At 34.8% G+C, this 22636-nt stretch overlaps 2 protein-coding genes across 4 annotated transcripts in view; one reads left to right on the forward strand and one right to left on the reverse strand.

The window, feature by feature from the left end:
- Positions 1-22636, reverse strand: part of LOC143903760 (uncharacterized) — a 94476-nt gene that overhangs the window by 27226 nt on the left and 44614 nt on the right. The gene's annotated exons all lie outside the window — the stretch shown is intronic.
- LOC143903768 (uncharacterized) overlaps positions 10819-22636 on the forward strand; it is a 40964-nt gene continuing 29146 nt past the window's right edge. Inside the window, exons 1-2 of one of the 2 annotated variants that reach the window (XM_077417659.1) lie at positions 10819-10976; positions 11502-11771. The gene's annotated coding sequence lies outside the window, so the exon portion shown is untranslated. Of the gene's footprint in view, positions 10977-11395; positions 11772-22636 lie in introns of both variants that reach the window. The other variant, XM_077417660.1, reaches the window with a different exon arrangement.

Here is a 22636-nt window from a genome sequence, read left to right on the forward strand (position 1 = left end):
GAACGAATGGGCAATCATGCACATTGCGAAATTATTCCGAGTTGTAAAACTGTTTTGAGACATTGCGCAGTTGTGTGTGAATGATACATTCCACATCGGGCTCCACCTATATATGTACTACTATATAAGGTATATATTACGCGCAAACTATAAAGACTAATCCTTGCCAATTATTAATAGTGATTACCTCGACGGAGTTTTAGATTTCTTCGGGACAACTTTACTGCGCTCTCCGTATATGATTCCGTCATTGTTGAGTCACCGTGTGATTTTAATTGCAAGCATATCCTTCTCCATGCTTTACTTTGATATACCGAGTCTCCTTAATTACCGAAGTGTTCACGAAGTGTTTTAATTGCAGACAGATGAATATTTAACTCGTATATTTTACAAGCAATTTGCAGTTTCACAAGATTAACTAGCAGAAGAATGAACAATAGATAATTCTTCAGTTTTTCTTTGAGAAATTAGATCTATTATTATAACCCTTTTCTATCACAATTCTGAGACTTATCTACGATGTCATAACTTTCTTCTGCCTCTCCTTTTCTTCATCAAAAAATTTCAATGGCACGGTGAAATTTTATTTCAAACTTATCTCATGAAAGCCTCGGATACTTAAATACAGTTATAGCCACAAAAAATCGCCATCTAACACCTGTCGGTTATCACGACGCGACATGCCGAAGCCGCACGTGCACAAAGTCGGTGATAATGAGGCTTGAAAACGATCCAATCCCCCCCTCGCCATATCGCAGGGTGGCGTATATTGAGTATCCCTTTAATGGTGATCCGAACGAAAGGCAGAAGAATCGACACCGTCCAATATCCATGATTTACGATTCCCGCGAGCTCTCGTCGGTCACGAATTCGCGGCGAATAAAGTACGGAGGCTGGGAAGAGACGAGGGTGGGACAAGAGTGAGGAGGTCGAGATAAAAAAGGTGAGGTTCGGGCAAAAAAAGAGGTGGCGGACCGGTGGTCTCTCGAGATAACGGGTTGCTCAAACATTTGCAACGCCACTGACGATGAATCACGGCGTGCCGCGAACGTAGTTCGTCCCGCGCGTTATTACCTCGACGAAAGGGATTATAATACTCAGGACGAAGAGAGTAGGCGGATGGAGGCGCTACTTTTTGCCCTGTCTATTAGGGACACAAAAAGGCGTTCTTATTGCGTTCCGCGAATCCTGTCGCGCAATTAAAGTCGGCTTTATTGTAATTAGAATCGGAACAGACAACGCGCGGGTTTCTGCCTCGCGCCGAGGCAGAACTCCCTCCGTTATATCCTGCTCACAGGCGCGAGTTCTTTGGTCCCTCGGGGAGGGAAACGGAAGATAATAAAAGGGAAAGCAAAGAGAAGCAAGAAGAATAAAAGAGCTGAAAATCGGATAATTCGATTATGCGAATTTAATTCGCGGAATGAGAACTATTCCGCGTTTTTAAAGGCGACGCCTGATTCTAACATGCAATTTTGTCTTATTCCTTTCATCTGATACGTATAGAACATTCTTGTTTTACATTAAGTATTTCTACCTATGCGATTTTATCTTTAAACGCATTACAGGCGTATAAAGAATTATCTTAACCATCAATCGATTAACCATTTACATTCCTCGCTCAATCATTCCTCAACGTTTCGTTACATAATTACGATCGTGAATTATTGCAGGATACACAAAGTTCTTTTGTAGTATGCTCCATGTACGCGCTCGTATCGAATGATTATAATCATGTTAATCAAGAACCTGTTTCGTGCGTTCGCCATTCTCTCACTCATCACAGCAACGTTCTGATCAGTTTTTGCCTTTTCTCAAGGTCTCATTCTTACAAACTAATTAGAGACATGATTACACAGAAAAATATTGATCTAGATGTTCCGCTTTACGTTTATATGTACTCCTCACATGCAACTACGCGGACTACGTGCATAGAAAGAACGATTAAAATATATAAAAATTAAATTAGATACAGATTTATAAACAATTATGTTGGAATAAATCAGAATAATTATGTAGGATACTGAAGCATAATGATAATGCTGCAAAAAGTTTGAACATTCTCGTAACAAGCTTGAACGTCCAATTTAATTATTTACATAGTTTAACAATTCTTTTCAGATCTATATATCTAGCTAAATTTTTAGATACTTCAGCAAAACCGTTCTTTTCGTGTATAGTCGAGAGAGAGGAGAAAAATGGTTTTTTTCTCATATTTACCGTCGCTTTGCGCCGCTTTATGAGAACATACGCGGCTCTAGCAACCGTAAAAATTATGGTAATTTATCGCGCACAGGGATATTTCACGTTCACAAAACACGTAGAGAAAATAACTTCTTTGCTAAACCGGACATGGTAATTACGATGTTAAAAGATAGTTTTGTTGAAACAACCGGTTTAATTAAAAATCGCTTTGACGTAACAAAACGGAATGAGTTAAACGTGCCGGCGAGACATATAAAAATATTAGCACGTAAACAGAGCCATTTTGAGTACTATTAAAAGTATAAGGCATTATACCATAAAAGTGGAAGCGGGAATATTTCATTCGTTCACGCGGAACAATAGAGCGTTTCGCGAAGAAAGCGGCAGTTTACATAGGCGATTGTGGTAAACGCGTCCGATGAAATCTGTAAAAGAACCGCACACAATATAACAGAATTTACCGTCTAATTATACCGCAGAATATTTCACCAGACTTATCCACAAAGTCGCGCAAGGCTCGCCTCGCGAGGGTATATCGCGGCAATTTTGGTTAACACTATACATATATAGCGATTCATATATAACACGTGTAACATGCGTGCCGTAAATTCTGAAAGCATAATTATAATCTGTGCGACTGTGCGTGTATGCGTTTGTGTATATAAGAGTGTATTAGAGAAAATATAAGTGCCCTGAAAATTTGCCAACTTGGTTGACTTATTTATGTATATGATAAACACACAAATATCAATCAAGTACATCACAAAAAGAAATCTATATATTAAGTTATTTTATATTGTATGTCTTCTTTTTAACTAATTTCTTTTTGAATTATATATTAATAATAATCCTATATATTATGTTTTAAATATGTGCAATGTAAAATTTATATTATTACTTTATTACTAAACAGAATGGAGAAACATTTGTAATGTTAAACTGAGAATGATCTTGCATTAAAAATCTGCCATGTATGTTCCATTAGTATTAAAATAATTTCATTCACATATGTTACACTCATTATGATTAATAAAGTCGGAACAAAAGAAAAATTTTAGTAACCTGTATTATATCCAGGAAAAATGATAAGTTTTATAATTCTTGATAAAATGTAAAAACAGCATATTCATCGTCCTTAGTCATATAATAATGTAGTTGTAAAATACGTAGGTTATTTCTTATCTTAATTCAACAAAGAAATCTGAGAGGAAGGAAGAATAAGAAATCAGAATTAACTGACTCTCGAAGACAATGACTTGCGTTTTAAATTGTTTAACTTCAAGGAAATAACATGACTAACGAAAGTCCAAATTGCTTTTCTCTCGTCCGAGATATACGCTAAATTTATTTCATAATTTTCTTGGAAAGAAAGAAGAGATTAAACCATACAATAAAAAAATCGGCAAAGTTATAAATAAATATTATAGAAAAATTTAGCATAATTGTAATCACTAATCAGAATGTAACTTAATATTGTCTTTCTTTAAAATTGTATTAAATCTTTGTCATTAAAAAATACTTTTTAACTTTGTAAAATAAAAATAGAATTAGCAGACCTAACATAATTAGCATTTGATCTAAATTATAATACCGTGTGTTCAAAAATATATTAAAAAATAAAAATATACAACTTGCGTGTATATTCGCGAAACATATTTCTCTTCCGTTTGATCGTAGAAGAATGATGTGATGATTTTATGTACCCAGCAGAATGACATCATGAAAAAAACCCTTATAAAAGTAAACGTGATCAATCTGCTTATTTCCATAATCCAGCAGCCGGGTCTTGTAAATTATTATCGCGATAATTTCTATGGAAGTTCAACACAGCTACGTCGACAAAACACGAATTCAACGCAATTCATAAATTTTATACTTTTATATCATCTAAAAAAATCTCACTGCATTCTTTAAGAGTTTTTAAGTAAATTAATTAGCAAAATGTAAAGAATATATTAAAATATGTACCTACTTTTGAATTAAGTAATTTTATAATATCAATTACTGATTAATTATTTAGTTGTAATAAATATTTATAGATAAATTATGGTAATATAATTATCAATACTCAATTATAATAAATAATATGGCAGCAGAATGAATATTATATATATATATGATACAAAATAATTATGACATTTCATTTTTCATGCATAAATGTATCATTAAATTATTTGAATACAATGTAAAATTTATATTTATACTTCATTACTAAACAGAGTTCGTATAAATGTTAAACTGTAATAAGAATAAATTTTTCCATTAACATTTCTCATTTCTCAGTATATAACGACACTTTTGATTTTCAGTCATCAAGAATGCGTAATTAAGAAGCACAGTTTAATTAAGTGAGGTCCATTATTAGGTTTATTCCGTTTAAAGTTCCCGTTTTCTGGAGCTAAGTTCATCGTGCCTTTGAGGTCAGAACTCTTCGTGCCATGGTATACATATCCACTTTAGTCGGCACGCAGACGCGCGTGGTCGAAAAAAAGCACGGGGTTTAATTAAATTCCGTGGATTGCTTTCGTGCCGTGGCGTTTCGGGTCGATGCATTTTGTGACTGCAACGAGAATCCTCGCAAGTACAAGCCCCTGCTTCAGAACCATGCGCTACGTTGTTAATTAGCAAAGATAATTCGATTCTATGCACTTGCAAATTTGCCGAAAATGTGATGGCTTTATATTGTACTTAAAATAAATACATAATTCCAGACGTCGACGAAAAATATCTACAGTTTTCGCAGAAATACAATTTCTATTTTAAATTGGTTTCACTTTCTAATTATCTTTTTATTATCAAATCTTTATCTGTATATATTTCTTAATTAATTTTTTTTTAATTTTTCTTATACACCGATCAATAACACAAATTTCTAACAAGACATAATATAAATCTAATAACATAACATAATAGCATAAATAACATAAATCTAATGATTCGTCGGTATATGTTTTCAAAATGCCTTTGTCGAGATACATATAACTTCAACCTACAGTAACACAGTAAAACACATCAGTAATTGACACATATATGTATATGTATAGTCCGACATACTTCGGAGTGCAATCACGATTACAGAATTACCGACGAACATAATGTTTCGTTAGGATTTCGTCAAGATAAGCATTTCATGCGCGCACGATCATTTTATATATATGTACATAGTGCGTGATGCATGTCAATCGAGTTCGTCTCTATCATTCCGAGCTCTTTTGCCGCCTATATTTGTATAACGTACCCTTGAACCTAATCTCCGCGATTGCAAACTGAGGTCGGGATTACACGATGCAAATTCATAAATAAATGGCTCGAGTTTAACTGGTTCATTCGAAACGCAAATGTGTATCAAGATCAAAGTCAAGTATACGGAATGTCTCATAAGCATCACCATTCATCTGTGAGACTGTTTAAGATAGTGTAAATCTTTTCTCGATTAAGATATAAAAACATAAATAATTTTGAAGAAAAAAGACAAATATTATTTTGTTAAATTAATAAAATAATGTATTTTATGTAAATAAATTTTAATCTAAAAACTTTGCACAAAAACGGAAATATTTAGATTTAATGTATATATATAAAATATATTATTAGATTTAATATAATATTAATTTTAGCATTTGATAAAAGTTTTATAAGGAAAATTGCGAATTGATCAAGAATTTAATGTGGATAAAGCGATAATCGATACTGTACGGAATACGACATATATCGCAAAGTGTTAATTTAGTTTTAATCTTTTAATGCCTTCACCAATCCTTTATTGATTTATTGTTTCATTCTTGATATCCGCAACATTCATTATTTACGGCAAATGTCATAGATTAATAATAATATAATTCTGATATTAAATATAGACCAATATGTATTAAATAGATCTAGGTTTTGGGGGTATTTAATATGTACAGTACTGTATTTCAGACTCTTATGATGTAAATCGATCTTCCACTTTAGAAGCAGTGATTCATATTTCATAATAAAATTCAATATTGTATTAATTTCACACCTATATACATTTATCTGTTAATCCGGCTTGGCAAATTTAAAATATGCTATGTAGGAAAACTGAAAGACAAATTGACTGTCCAAATTTGAAAACGGGATTGATTTACGATCGGTGTCACATTAATACGCAAGAAGAGGATCGGTGAAAATAATAAAAGGCGGACGTGCACACGTTCGCCGCAGCTCTCTCGCGTATCGACAGGCCAGATGCCATGCAGTGACGACCACAACAATACCGAACTCGTTATTTTCCTTCGCTGGTGAAGATCAATTTGACCGCGGTCGATCCGCGCACCCGCGATTCGCGGAATTAATTCGAAGTTCGACGAGATAACGAGATTATTTAGAATGAGCGGAACAAGAAGATCGCGTCGGCCGTTTTTCCCCATGAGTGATGAATTCACAGGAGAGATCGTGAATCACGTGTGGTACAGACTATGAAGTTCGATCGCGTCAATTCTTGATAGAATATTTGATACTTGATAGATTGATAGAAATATTAGAATTTTAAATTAAAACAAATTATTACCGTAAATAATTAAAAGAGAATGTATCTTTTACTATTAATAAAGCGCCTAATAAAACATATAGATAAGATTGATTTTGACTTATGACTTTTATGGAGTCGGTTTGGATTAATCGATCAAAAGTATTTGTAATATGCAGAGTATTCGACAATGTATTATACAATTATTGTATAATGTCACAAGAATAATTCCTAATAAATATGCAATATGTAATAATTTTCTTGGCTATATCAAGTAATAAACAATCTATTTGTGTTAGCGTCGTGCTGTTCGCTAACGTCGCTATAAATAACCTGTTAATTATTCCGTTAACAAACGGTTTAATTAATTAATTTACCGTGTGGTTCTCGCGCAAACCGACGTTCGCGCATACTCGTTTTCATCAACGAACTTGGCGCGATCGTTAACGCACGCACACAAACATGTACGAACAGATGCATTCTCACGTGCAAATTTAACGTGTCGACGTGCTCGCGTTACGTTAATGTTCCGTCTCTGCATCTGGGACGACGTTGGCGCTCGCCCGGCGTGCGCGCAGGCGAATTCAGTCGGCTGCAGTATCTGGACACATTATCGTGTCGTTGTTCGCCCTGAAACGCCTCGGGCCGCATATATGCGCACCTACCGAATCATTATCTTTTCGTGCTCTGAAACTGTCTCGCCATCACAGAACAGAGAATCGTAGCGAACCTCGGCCCGGGGAAGACGGAAAAGCGATAACGAATACAACGAGCTTCCTCGTTCGCGGAAGAGGAGAATGTCAGAAAAGCGGAGCGAAAAAATGTTGCGCAACGATATAATTACTGACAGAACGTGCAAAAGTAGAAGCTGCAACAGCGCGCACGACTGCAAAGGGAATACAAAATTTGCATTTTAAATATAAGCGCAAGATATAGCATCCATACGCGCGTTTGAAACTGAAACAAAAAACTGAAATAAAAAAAATGTCACGTAGAATGATGCCATTTGGTCGTCCGCTACAAAAGTCGCAAGGTTCAACCGCAGAGATGAGGATCGGATCCTGCATCCTTCCAGCTCGGAAGAGAACTTTTCGCTATCTGCGATTTCTTTTTTGCGCAATTAATTCTTTTCCTAAGAGCGCGATTAGCAAGCATATTGACGATTATACTGTAAGCTAACATCCGACGACATCTTTTCCGACCAGCGCAGCGGAGTGTATCAGTGCAAAAGGAAATTACAGTCGTCAAAAGAGAACGAACAGGGAACTCAACAAAGTGCGCAGGTTGTATATCGCCCTTTTCCAATTTCGTCCGCATTTAGCTCGAATAGATACTGTTGCTATTGCATTAATTATCTCGCAGCAATCCGGATGCCGACGAACACTTGGCACGAGCGGGACCTGCTGAGAACAGCGAAGCAGAGAAAGGCAACACTCCGTATAAACCATGATTACGAGAGAGATCTCGCAAGCAGAATCGTCTAAAATTTAAGATCGGCAAATGCGTTGCCCCATTCGATCGCATCCGTGAATTTAAAGTTCACCCCTCTCTTTCGGAGTCGTCGACACCACGCACACACAGTCATTATATATATTCTAGTAGCTAGTTCATCAAAATACATGACTTACATGAGATATTTTTATCTGTGAATTATCGAAGTATGAGTTCGTACTACTCGCGTGAATTGTTACTTGAAATTTCGTTTTTACCATTCGGTTGTTGCGAGATTCTGTATGTTACTGATTTGCCATTAACATCGCCGTTAACATTCGTTTATTGCATTGTTATCACGCCGCGTGATTGTCCTCGGCCATACGAAAGCAAGTCATTCAAGTGAATACTCGATTATTAATCTCGTTATTTCAATATATTTTATTTAAATGTTAGGATTGACTCAATTCTCTTGTACCTTTGACTTCTTCCTTGCCCTCAAATTACATCTTACTCGTAACGAACTGTTCTCTCAACCAATTTCGTGGATTGAGTTATTGGATTTTTGAGTTACCCGGCAACTTCGGTTCTATCTGATTTAGTTTATTCCTTTAATATATAGAGTGGCATGTGTGTGTGTGTGTGTGTGTGTGTGTGTGTGTGGTGTTTCAATGTCTAGCATCAAAGTATCGTTTCGTTTAATTATATTGATAAATTATCCTTACGGTATAATACAAGAGCAAGCAGCAACGAATCTCTTCTGTCCAGAGCAGAGCATTTTCAAGCGTACAAACGAACATTTAATTATATGTCTAATTCTGACAACGAGCAATAAAAATTAGATTCTTATATCAAAAAATTAACTATATGAACTATATCCTCGCTGCGCACGTTTAGAGTAAAATATGTAATCGTCCGCTTCTGGGTTATATTTGCTCGAGAAGAACCCGTTTAAAGTAAATGTTGAATAGCAGCTGAATGAGGGATGGACCGTATATATTTGTGTGGAGCGAATTAACTGATTATGATTGTAGTCCAACGAAATTAAATTCATTAACTACACACAGTGGAGCGCGTGACAAAGCAGCGAAATTAATAACTGTTTATATTAAATTAAACAGCAAAAAAATTAAAGCCTGTACGAAGTGTCACGAAGTTAATTAAAATTAAATCACAAAATTTGTAATTACATCCCGTATATTCTCGATTGAATCTTTCTAAAAGCAAGCCAATATTTTCGTTTTATTTCACACAAATAAATAAATTATTAATAAATAAATAAATAAATGGTTAAAATCATGAAAATAAATTATATCAAAATACACCAAAAAGCTTGTTAAAATAAACAAACTCTTTTATTTCGATAAAAATGTTATCGCGAAATTAGGTCACTAAGCGCATTATTATACTCTATATGTTAACGAGATTGTAAGAAGAAGTTAAAACAAACCATCTTGTTTGAAACTTTTGTCAACAATTTTTTCCACGGTTGAGATAAGAAGCTCCCAAGTTCATGAGAAAAATCTCTTGCTAGCCTTTGACGTGCAAAGATAATCCAAACAATGTACATTAACTTTGTTTTAAGAAAGTTTACTATTTCTAAGTATTTTCCGCTTATAAACATGTGAATGCGGAAATTTTTGTTGTCTACATATTTTATACATATAAAATTAATTACGACAAATACATAATTTATACTTAATTTTAAGCCTTGGAATTAATTAATATTGCGGCAATTGACTGTAAAAATATATAGTACATACGTGTAATAAGTGATATCGATTCAAGAAAAGAAAGACGATAAAAAAATGTTACAGCAAAATTTTCTGTCGCAGATATATTTCATAATATTAAATTTTAGATTCACACGCACTGTTCATTTATAAACGTATAAATAAAAAAAGTTTAACATTATGCATTTTTTTCTCCTTTGTCAATGTTCTCTGCATTACATATATATGACACATTCTTTATTGTCGATTACCGCGATGTTGATTAACTCTAATCTCAGCGTACCATATCTTTCTATTCGTGTCACACATGATATGATCATCTAGAGAGAACGAATTCAGTTAACTTCAATTAAGGTTAATCAGTGTCAGAGGCATCGATTCCTAAAATGAATGTCTACAGTTCTCTCGTCACTATGTCCGTAGTGCGTCAATCATTTCATAGATTGGATGAACTCATCCGTTAAGCATAAATTATATGAAAACAAAATTCCTTTGTTTGATTTGCTTTTCAACAACATAATCATTTATCGAGTAACATGATAAATGCGATTTTTCTTAAATATTTGGACTAAACTAATCCTCATTCAACTTATGCATCATTATTAAAGATAAATTGATGAAACAATAGATAATTTTAAGCAAATGCCAAAGAGACTTATTTTACAAATTTTGCTATGAATTTATCCATAATTTATTCACATTTATTCTAGTAAAAATAAGAAGTGATTGTTCACGATTTATTGCGGTTCTAACAAAAAATTAATTTTTTCTTGTTCTTTTCAGTTAAATTACAGAAAAATTTACGTAAACTAAAGTAAGTTGCAAAATGTTGTGCCGGATTCCGGCTTTAGGCTTTAGACTTAACACAAGCGACGTGACGGTGGGTGGTAACGGTTCGCAATTGCGTGGAGGGAGAAACGGCCACTTGGCAGGGGAATAATAACGACGGCCAGACTGACACACGCGCGGCGTGCAAAGAGCCATCGCAGACGAGAGACGGCAAGGCTTTATAAATCGCGAGGATGCACGTCGAAGCAGTGACACCTCGGTCGACGACGGTGAAAACGTGGCCGCGAACCAGGAGGAGCGAACGTGAATTTTTCACACTTGAACATATCGTGAGTATCGTATCCGTGGTACGCGATTAAAGACGCGGCGCGAAAGTTTCCAACAAATGACATCGGAAAGTTTTCAGCTGATGATCAACGATCGTTCGCCTTAACTCGTATTTTTCTCGCGAAAAAGATGGTAAAAGATTCCTCCCTTCCTCGACGGTGGGGTTGAAATCTCGACCTGACGGATAGTTTGATCGCGATTAATTTACCACGCTTCCTAAGTTTCTTCCTCGTTTTATCGACCTCAATTCGGTGTTTCGACGAGTCCAAGTATTCGAAATAACGAATCTCCCAAGGTTTCTCAAACATCAAGAATGATATCGACACTTCGACGAACGAACATTTCGCCCGCCATATTGCCACACTTTAATGTCGATCGTTCACGTCGGGACCATTCAATCGGTTAACTTCCTCGGAAACAGATCGACCAAAACTCGCCGCCCCGAGGAAGATTGCGAGATTCTTCGACGCGACTGGTCGACGCGCTTCCACCTATATTGATCGTTGCAAATTGGATTGCTGTTAAAGACTGAGCGACGGGGGAACCACCTTGGAGCCGAGCAGACTTGGTGTTCAGTGCCGCCGGTATCAGCGCAAAATTTCCAGAGAGAGAGAGTGAATTTCGGAGTTCGGAGCAACGTGTCTTAATTCGCCACGGGAGAAATACACGTTCTAGCACCTGGGATGTGGCGTAAACGAGCGTGACCGAGAGAAAGAAGGGTCCGCGCGGGAACTGCACGTTGCGTGTTCGCGAATGAGACTTGTTAGCAGCGGGTGATCTTGACCATTGACGAGCAGGTAAGTAATTCTCTGACACAAAGATAATATAACGTGTGTTGAAGTATGTCGAATTAAAGTAAAGTGCGTGCCTACAATTGTTTGATTAGAAAAAAAATGTAAAATGTTATTTCAAAATTATAATACAGAAGTTATATGTTCAAATCTTCTTTAGATTAACAAATGATATAAAAATATAACTTCTGTTTTATCTCTTCTTGTTACATTTTTCTTTAATGCGACGTTGTGAGCTTAATATACAATGATAATAACACGTGCCACCTGAGTTGACTTTACTCTGCGGAAAGATCTAATAATAATCTCTATGATTATACGCACATGATTGCTGCAGGCATATAATTAAACGTGGTCTCATTGATAGTAGCGTAGGAATTTATACGGGGCACTTTAATTACGTTATCGCAAATGGAGATCAATTGAAAATCCTATTAGGGCATTATACAAATTTAATAACTGTTAATTAACAGATACTATGAAATTTCGTTATGTATTATACCCGCGTACCATCGTCCTGCTGACGTAATTATTGATATTTAATTGCTTTGGGGGTAACCAATTCAAATATTTACACGTTTTCAATTGCACAATTCGAGAGACCTCGACATAAGTTAAGAAACTGATACTTATTTTCTTCAAGGTTATCCGACACACACGATAAAGCGTGATAAAAAGTGTACTGCGAAAGGAACTAATATACTTAATCGCCAGTTTTATACAAAATCATTCAGTAGCGTAATTGAATATCACAATAATTGAAAACATGATTTTTTAAAATACAAAATTATAATTCATACAGCAATTTTTGAAAAAATTTAGATATTCTAATCTTATATGACGTGGTTTTTTTTACTGCAATTTTATTGAAACCGTAGGACAAACATAATTGAACAGATTGTACGATTTTTTTTTAAATTATATTTCATGCTTATAATTCACATAAATTTTTTCAATACCCTATATGAGAAACGACGTAATTAACTCGTTTAATAACGATCTATGTTCATAATTATTTGAAAAAGCTGAAATTGAAACCTACAATTCAGAGCGTTGAGAAATCAAATTAAATCAAGCCGCAACATGTTGAATTTAATTATATAAAAACTATTTTTAAAATTAATACTCGGTAAAAGTTCCAGTATTTTAATTATAAATTATAAATGTCTAAGAAAAAAGTCTATGGAAGGGTTAATAAATTCCTAGAAGAAAAGTTTCCAGTTGTGTGCCATCAGGTGTATCATTACCTAATTTAATAGCCGGTAATTACTCGCTATCTTACTCTCGATATAAGCTAACTTCCGCCTCGATTGATCCCGCCGACGTTATATTTGCGGCATGCAATTATCGCGAATTATCAGTGACGGTAAAACAGAAAGTGGTCCACGTGAAGTTATTGCTCCTTATCGTTTCTTCGATTCGCAAAAAAGAATCTGTTTATTGAAATATTATCGATGTTTCGTTATCGCGCGCGCATTTCCGACCGCTGTTCTCCCCTCGTTCTCGCATGAGTGGGATTCTATAATTACGAACGTATAATTACAATAGAGTGGCGTTTTTTCCGTAATTTCGCAAAGAAACGTCATAATTTTGCGAGACCATGTTTCCGTCCACCTTTTATCTCTTGCATAAATTACGTAATAAATTCACATAATAAATCAAAATAAAGAAATATCAAAACAAAAACGTATATGATATGCATAAAAATCAAATTTACTTACAGCTTTAATCGCAGGTTTAATTATGAGCCATACAATATGTAATATATGAAAATTTAAAGTCTAAACTTCTATTTTGATTTCATAGAAGTAAGATCAATGCCCAATATTTAATTGTATTTTTATATTCTATATCAATATATATGTAGATATATATTATTAGACTTTGTACTTTCTTGATATTCAAGAAAAAAATAATATGATAAAGACAAGCAGACAATCTTCATATAAATTGTAGATTGGTGTGCCTTGCTTTTATGAACATAAAAACATGCAGGAATTGGAATCGTTTATTTTTCATATGCAAAAAAATATACAGATGAATACGGCAGTGATCTCATAGATGCTTGACACGTTCGTTTTCATGCCAGTGGTCGATGCTATTAAGTCACAGCGACGTTCCTGACTGTCATTGAGAGCATATGTCGTTATGTCAGCAACGTGGAGCCCTGCTGACAAGGTCGCGAGATTTAATCGTGGACTTGTGAAACGATTCCTTCGAAGTTGCGTCAACAGAGCCTCCTCGAAGTATCATCGTAATGTAAATAATATTATAAAATCTCAGTTGTCAATCATTTGTGGCGAACGCATCGGTGAAAGGACTTACTGTTGAGTTATGATTTATCCAACCAAGAACGTTCATAGAAAACTCTATTTTGTTGCGAAATAATAAGTGATTAGAGCAATTAGAAGCAAAATTAAAGCGAATAAAGTTACGAAATTAACTTTAATTACTACAATAATTAGGGAAAAATTCGTTAAAGAGTTTCTCACGTTAGCACAATATCCGGAGTAATTTCGCTCGCGTATACATTTTATTATTAAAGATGTAATTTCAAAGTTTCCAAATATGATTACTTGAAGCAATATATTTAATAACACAGCAATAAATAATTGCCGCAGTCATAAATAATAAATATATACTTTTTATAAAAAAAAAAACCCAATTTAAAAATATCTAATCTTGAAGATTTACGCTAAAAATAGTGCAAACAAGTTTCATTGTTTTTAATTTAACATTTATATTCATTTATTTAATCTTAAATATATAACATGTTATTTATTTCCACATTCATGATTTTTTTATGTTTTCCCGGAAAAAATGGATTTTTAAACTAGTACAGAGATATTAAAAATGTTAAAGAGATCAAGTCTTTTTTTTCCGTTTTCTCGAAATTACGAAGGAAGGTATATAAGTGCTACTCGACCTCGCTGCATCGTTATGTTGCCTTCGAGCGAGTCTCGGAAAAGTAGATTCGAGAGCGAACGGTACGCACGCGTTGAACCACGCGCGCGCATGCAGATTAACGGCGCATCGCACGGCTTATCGACAGCCCGGCGTGTTCGTCCGATCGGTCGAAATTTTCTCGACGAGCCGATTGCACGACGCGCTTTGCGAAATCGACAATAAATCCCCAGGCAGAAGACGCGCGCTATGGAACGAGGGTGTCCCCCCCCTTCTCTATGTCGTATCTATCTATGGGCGCGAGCGTGAGCGAGCGGCTATAATCAAACTGTCGCGGATTGCGACAAAAATCTCTCGCGCGCCTTGGACCCATCCACCTCCACCTCCTCTTCCTCCTCTTCCGGAGATGTACGCTTATCGATCAGGGAGTGCACCGTATAGCCTGGTAACGCGGTTACGTCACGTATATAAATGCTAAATATCTGGGCTGTGTTCGAGAAACATCGCCCTTTCTAACCGGAGACGGTTTCACGTTCACAAATCGCTTTTAAACGATAATAGAAAGAAAATTATATTTGTATTATTGATCGAATGAAAATATCTCTTTGTTGATTTAATATGCTTATAGACACTTGTTAAATGATGTAAGTAGTGTTACATGAGAATTGTGCGTAAAAAGTATTTTTGCGAATTGTTATTTGAATGGATTTAAATCTCGAAAAATGTGCGCATGTTTTATAACAGTAAAACATGCATATTTGTTATATATGCATGAACTCTCTCTACGGCCTTTTTACATCTAGCTAGCGGGATTGTTAGATTCAACGTACGTATGTGTATGTGCGCATCTTTCAGGAAAAAAATTGTCAAAGGGATGTTATGGAATAAAATATTACATCAATATAACACTATACAGTGGTATATATAGCTCGTGCTGCATAAAAAAACCAGATCATTACTCGAAAGAAAGCAAAATTTATAACTAATACAAAAAAATGCAATATTTTTTCTTAATATTTTGCGCTTGAAAAAAAACCAAATAAATTACATTTTTTAAATTTACTCAACAAAATAAAGTAGAAATTCTTATGTGTTATATAAAAAAATGATATAAATATTTATAATATAAATAAATTAATGAAAGAGTCGAGGCTTAAAAAAAAAAAAAAAAAACACGTGACAATATATTCGCGTAATAGGATTCACGTGCGCCAAGTGTAATTTGAAGCTAAAGCGCGAACGAAGCAAGACACGAAAACACATGTCCACACATGTGCATACTGCTGAGCAATGATATTCAAAATTTTCAATTTCCTCGATAGCATAAGCACAGATCCTATTCACGTTATTTACTGCAACTGTCGATATGTGTGCATGAAAACCTTCAAGAGATGTGATATCGCGCGAATAGAAAATCGCAAAACTAATATTATACGCTTTAACAGCAAAATGTTACACTTTAATGGATAAGAAGGTTTACGTTACTTTGTTATCATCTTGAAGTACTGCATATAAAAAATATAAAAACTCTTGGCAATTTTCATACATTTTTGCGATGTAGATATATGTAGATATAGATTTTAAGCGGGATTTTAAGCTTATATGTCATCTTTTATAGCATAAGATTTGAGCTATCGCGAATTTTCGAAACATTGTATTTTTCATTTTTATACATTGCGCTCTTATAAAAAAAAATTAGTGTAGATAATATCTGATATTTTCTCTCGTTATATGTATATAACGAGAAACGCATCATATAACGCGCGATTCGATAGTTGCACGCGTTGCGCGCGTTAAACAAGTAAACGTAAATTATCGTTTACGAAAATTACGAAATAAATATGCGTTTTATGCGTAAACTGCATTTTCTCCCGTATATTTAATCGATGCTGCGTATTTTTATCGACACTATAAATCGCGCTCTCTCTGAACAAATTTACTCTCGGGCTTTTAAGCGAATATCAATTTTTGGTAAATATGAAGCAGTGACAATACTGACCGACGCGAATTGCTTTTTCATTGTTATTTATAATCGAGTTACATCGAATTTTATGTACAATATGTACAAATTTTCAAAATTAAATGCATTTCTTGTAATTCATTAAAATTCACTCAAATTCAGTGAATCGTAATCCAGAGGAGAAATCATTTTGTCGTTACTATTTATGCTATACGTATGTTTTGGACATCACAGTTCGTATATATATATTTGATCAAATGCATCTGCAGGTCACACAATGGTTGTCAATCTTTCAAAACGTTACGGAACTGGTGTACACTACATATGCCTCCTAGATGACATATTAGTAACAACGCATAAATGTTTTTACTATATTAACTGCACATTATTTAATAATATTTTATATTACATGTATATGATATATGATATAATATAATTTTATGAGGAAAAACTTGAATCCCGAAAGTGCACAAATTATTACAAAAATTATATAGCAAATAACAAGAGAGTTATACATCAAAAAATAAAATTAAAAAAAATGACAAAAAATATTGAAAAATTAAAAATAATCTTTAATACTTTTTACTAGAAAACTAAAAATCATATTTGATATAATTATAGCAAGCTATAATCAATTAACTTTATAAGAGCAATGCATTAATCGTATTATTCATTCACGAATTTCCATAAAATCTGAGGAAATCTCGAAGAAACAACCGAGAGAATGTTCGTCAGGTAACGTAAATCATAGAAATCTCTTTTGTTTTTATTCTCAAGTAATAATATCCACGGTTTTTGGATGTGATCATTGCTAAAGTTTAACGGCTCGTTAGAGCGGTCGAGGGTGCCGGAAATGGTCAGCATCTGCGGAAATCATTATTCTACAAGCATGAAATTTGGCGTGGACTTCTTTAGCCCGACAATTCCCGAAGCGCACACCTTAAGCTCTATATATCTTGATATCCTCGAGTAAAAACTTGTCATCTACTTGGATAAAAGCTTCTTTTATGAACACAAAGGCGAGATTCATAAAACATTAAAGCCATTTAACTTTTCTTTTTATGATAAAATAACCTGCTCGAAAAAGTGCATATTTTTCATTCCCTGGATTGAATTAAATGTATATGACACAAATGTATGTATTACAAGTTATACAAGTTATATATTTTAGAGGAAATTGTTATATATTTTTAAACTTTATTGAACAAAATTGCGTTTACGTGTAATTGCAATTTTCGTTATCGCCGGTCTTTATTGCCGAGGCGAAAATGATTCTTCGAGAAAAACCGTACTTGCCCCGGAGAAAGCATATTTCACGCCTTATCCGGCGAACACATCATACGGAACGTGTGTGTATCCATGGAGTACAAGAGACCCTCCTTACAATACTCGCGCATACAGTGATAAGAGCGCGCGAGTTGCTCGGCCGCGAGCCGTGATAAGGGAGGTGCCGAAGCCCGTAATGACTCGCCGCCCATAATCTAATCTGTCTCGCCTTGTTTGTAAAACGCACGTATAGTCTAGTGTGTTCAATGAAATGCCAAGTCTCCGAGAATAGCTCGTCCGTTACGGGAATGCGTATCTTAATGTTACCGTATATCCTTCGCAGAACGAATGTGGAAAACATCCCGCTAACGCGCGAACGACAGCAGTCCATATGCTCACGTATCGATTGTGTCAGTCGCCTTGTTATACGCAGAATTTTTATAAATAATAAAACCCGCGAATCTCATGCGGGTGACGTTTATAACGAAGATACGCTATTTCCCGAATGCTATAAATACAATACGATATATGTCGAGAAGTAATTTCGACACAATATTGATTCATGCGTAAAGCAAGTTTAAAGCCAATTTTGCCAATTTTTTGCAAATTCTCGTTAACGAATATCCAATTGACGAGTCATCAATATTTAACAGCTCGTTAAAAATATATTATCGTCAAACAAGCATGCCGACATGTAAAAGAGAAAAAATGCATTTAAGAGCTCTTCAAAATCTATCTCTATCTATTTAAATGACAAAATGTTGTCTTGAAATTTAGGATCACATCAAATGATTAAATTAGATTTAAAAATCTTGACAAAAAACTATATTCTTTTAACGTTATACAATACACTACTGATGATCACAGCAAAATTATTCGAGATCACGAAGAGAGTTACAGAACGCTATCGAGTAAACGGGAAAATCATACTCTTAAAAAGTTGATCAGATTGGGATATGGCGTTCAGGACTTGATTATTCGAATTTGCCAAATTTGCATCTATATATATTCCCGAAAACGTTGGCCACGCATGGTAACCCACCGTGTACAAATTTCGATTTGTGATGGGGTGAATCGGATCGTTTGACCCAGGGTAGGACGCCTCGAAGCGAACGTGATGGTGGTTGGTTAATTATCCACGATTACGCAGTGCCCAGGAAATTTGCCTGGATACAGCGACGAATTTCGGGGTCATTTGCTAAAGCTGCGTTCTGCTGTAGCAATACGAGCAAAATAATCGTATAGCATAGGGGAGATAATCAGCTCATTATAAAACGACCAGCAAAGAATTTAACGTCTGCATTGTAGGTCTTGTGTGTGTTTTCTTAATAATATAAGTAAATATAATAATCAAATTATCTCAAAATATATGGGAATTTTTAAACAGAGTATATATAGATATATGATATTATATACATATACTGTAACATATGCGTAAAATATTAAAGTCTTGAGATCAAAATGAATTTAAGATTTCATAAAAATAAGATTTCTGAAAATACAAACAAACTCACGTAATTTCAAACACAACTGTTATTAACTAAATTATATCATAAAAGAATAATTAATCATAAATAAATAATAATTAAAATTAAACAAAAAGAGATTTAATTGATACGAGAATTCATCAGTGCGTAAATTTCCACGTTATTTTAGTTATTTTGTCGACGTTGCATTGAATTTCGGGTGCTTTATTAAACAATTTCCCCTCCATATGGCCAAAGTATAATCGATCGTTGCAATTTGTATGAGGTCAGAAAGTGTAGCGGGAAAGAAAATTAATTAAGAGATTCTGGCTGTAATATCCATTTACCACGTCTCATGGCGGATCGACACTCGAGCACAACACACGCAGTTGCGACTTTGATTGATACGCGCGCGTTTCAATCACGCATGCAATTAGTCAAACAAGCTCGCGCGTTTGTTCGCCAGCTCGCTCGCGTATAATACGCGTGAAGTAATTTTTCATTTGGCTCAATGAATATCATAGCGGCTTCCTGTCGACGGCGACGACGCTGCCTGCCTATCGAGACTGTAATAACTGCTGCAGTAGATAAGCCGGTCGTGTTTGCTGAGCATATCATTGTCATGGGCAGCACGTGAAAACAGATTCGCCGAAAGTAAATGATTGAATGATCGTGATCTTGAATGAGCCTCTGAAGCGATCAATTGTTCAAATGTTTGTATACTGCATATGTCAAAGGATCGTTATAATATTTTGTTATAAAACGTTTTATATACGTTTATATTAAAAATTATTGCTCAATTTGATACGTGCCTCCGATCATATTTTCGATTATTTTTATATATACAATATATCTGTTAAATTTTTAATATAAATTGTAAATGTTACCTTTTTTTATTTTTGTATGTATATTAGCCCTACTATGAAAGTCATAATTATCGTCATGTTAAAATTATATTTTATTAATATTTTATCAAAATTATAAATTTTTAAAATTAATTTTTCATGTCGGTTATTTTTCCATTTTTATTATACACTACACTACTACCAGTTTTATTTAGAAATATGACTGTTACAATAAGAGACGTTTTAGCACGTTTAGGTGCATTACTATATTATTACAATATAATCCAGGACCACTACTATATGTTCGAGCAAAATGTGGCAAATTTAATAAGACGCGCTATTGTTTCCGGGAAGATATCGCCGTCTGGCCGTTAACGCCAGACACTGTTTGGTATTACGTGCCCAGGAAATGACAGCTTTAGTAGCAGCCGTGCCGCTGCACAATCGTAGAAATCACGTGTATGCTAATTGCACTTCCGCCGCGTTATCGATCTGGCCAACCGAGCCGAGATATCGGTTCCCACACACTTTCGCGCGCGGATCGATCGCCGTTTAGATATCTAACTGCCAATCCTGATAGGATAACGACGACGAGGCGCTGCCGTTGCACAACGTAAATCGATATTCAATAATATTAGCCTCGTCACTTATCGAAGACGTGTCGATAGATGATGACGACAAATCGTGGAATATTTCGCAGTCTTGTTTAAGTAAAGAAGGCCTGGTGAGATTCTCTTTCAGGTCAATTTAGTCGCGAAAGGCAGCTCCTTTTCTGCTGCAACACCTTGACCAGTTACATTAGATGGAGATTGGATCGGATCGTGTTACAGAACTGACACTTGCCAAGGATTGGACAAATGACTTTGAAACTTGGTTTGCGAGAACTGAGATTATATTTTGATTATGTCTGAAATGGAATTTCCTATTTAAATAGTCGCGTTCATGAAATATCAACGTTTCGACAAAGTTCTGAATCAGCCAAGTGGTGGTTACTATTCACTAATTCCATGTATCATCAGACAAGTTGTAGATATTAAAAAAAAGACATTGTTATAGTTCTGTGTCAACCACGTCCGCTTGTAACTACTACCTGAATGTTACCCACTGTAACTACACTGTCTGTACATCACTGCTGTAACTACTGTCTACGTATTACTGTTGCAACTACTGTCTATGCGCGGCGTGTCTACTGCAACTACTGTTCGGAACATAGATTAGCAAATCAAAGCTTCGCTTGTGTATAATTACAACTGAATAATTAATATTGTTTTGTTGTTAATCCTTTGAGCTCTAAATGACACTCGCGCATTTTCGACAAATATTACAAAGTAATTAATTATATAAATCGCAACTTATAATATCCATTTACAATTTATGGCAAATATCTCATTTAACGCTAACTTAAACCAAAGCTAAATTAGCTTGAATATCATACAATTAAAGATTAATTTTTTCTCTCATGTCCTGAATAACAATGCGCGTTTAAAAAAGTTAGAGAATAATTTAATTATTTGGTGGCAAATTTTATTTAATTAATAAGAAATAAATACATTTTTATGCTTCTTCTTTTTCTTTTTAATATTTGTAGCGTATAATGCGAAAAAATTACATTTGACGTATGTCATATGTTAACTTTATCCACGCAATCCATTTCAGCACACGACACGATGGAAACAAGTCGGGCGTGATTCGCGCGTACATGAACCACATATGAATCATTTTGTTTTGCACATGACAGAATGATGCACGCGGCGGATTACAAGAGAGCCCTGTTCAGCTTTTCTGAGAAAAGTCAGCAAGATTGACTAGAAATAACTATGCTCACACGTTGCCGTGCAAGCACGGTGGCAAATGGCTGCAGTAAACAAGCGATCTATAGTATATGAACGGATTAAACAGCTTCTCGGAATAGCCAGAATGCGTGAAACGATCGCGATGCGATCGACAATAACGCTTGTGACATAGTTTTATGAAGGTATTCGATGTTATCAGTGCTAATTTTTGTATAGGATGTGCAACAATAGGCGCACACGCAACTGTTTTTTTACGAAGAATTGAAATAATTTGCAGTTGTTACCAAGAATGTTGAAAAATAAAACACTTCAATTGAATGTTTAACTCATTACAATCAAACAAAACTCTTGCTATTTCTTATCAATAATTAAAATTATTACATTAGTGTATTTAATAAATAATAATATTATTAATATAATATTAATTCAAAATGAATATTTCAGTCATAAAGAAGACTAAAACGTTTCTAATAAATTAATTTTTAATACATCATCACATATATGATCATTTGAACGATCAACCAACAATTGATTTTTATCCGTGACATGCTCAAATCTCGTATTCTTTAAAGATATTGATTTTTTGGCGAAGGTGATGGAGCTGAAAAGCTTCGAAGTGATACCTCGCTGGAAAATT

The sequence above is a fragment of the Temnothorax americanus genome, unplaced genomic scaffold (assembly GCF_048541705.1).
Source record: "Temnothorax americanus isolate GAGA-0224 unplaced genomic scaffold, ASM4854170v1 Scaffold5, whole genome shotgun sequence".
In the NCBI taxonomy this organism is placed as follows: domain Eukaryota; kingdom Metazoa; phylum Arthropoda; class Insecta; order Hymenoptera; family Formicidae; genus Temnothorax; species Temnothorax americanus.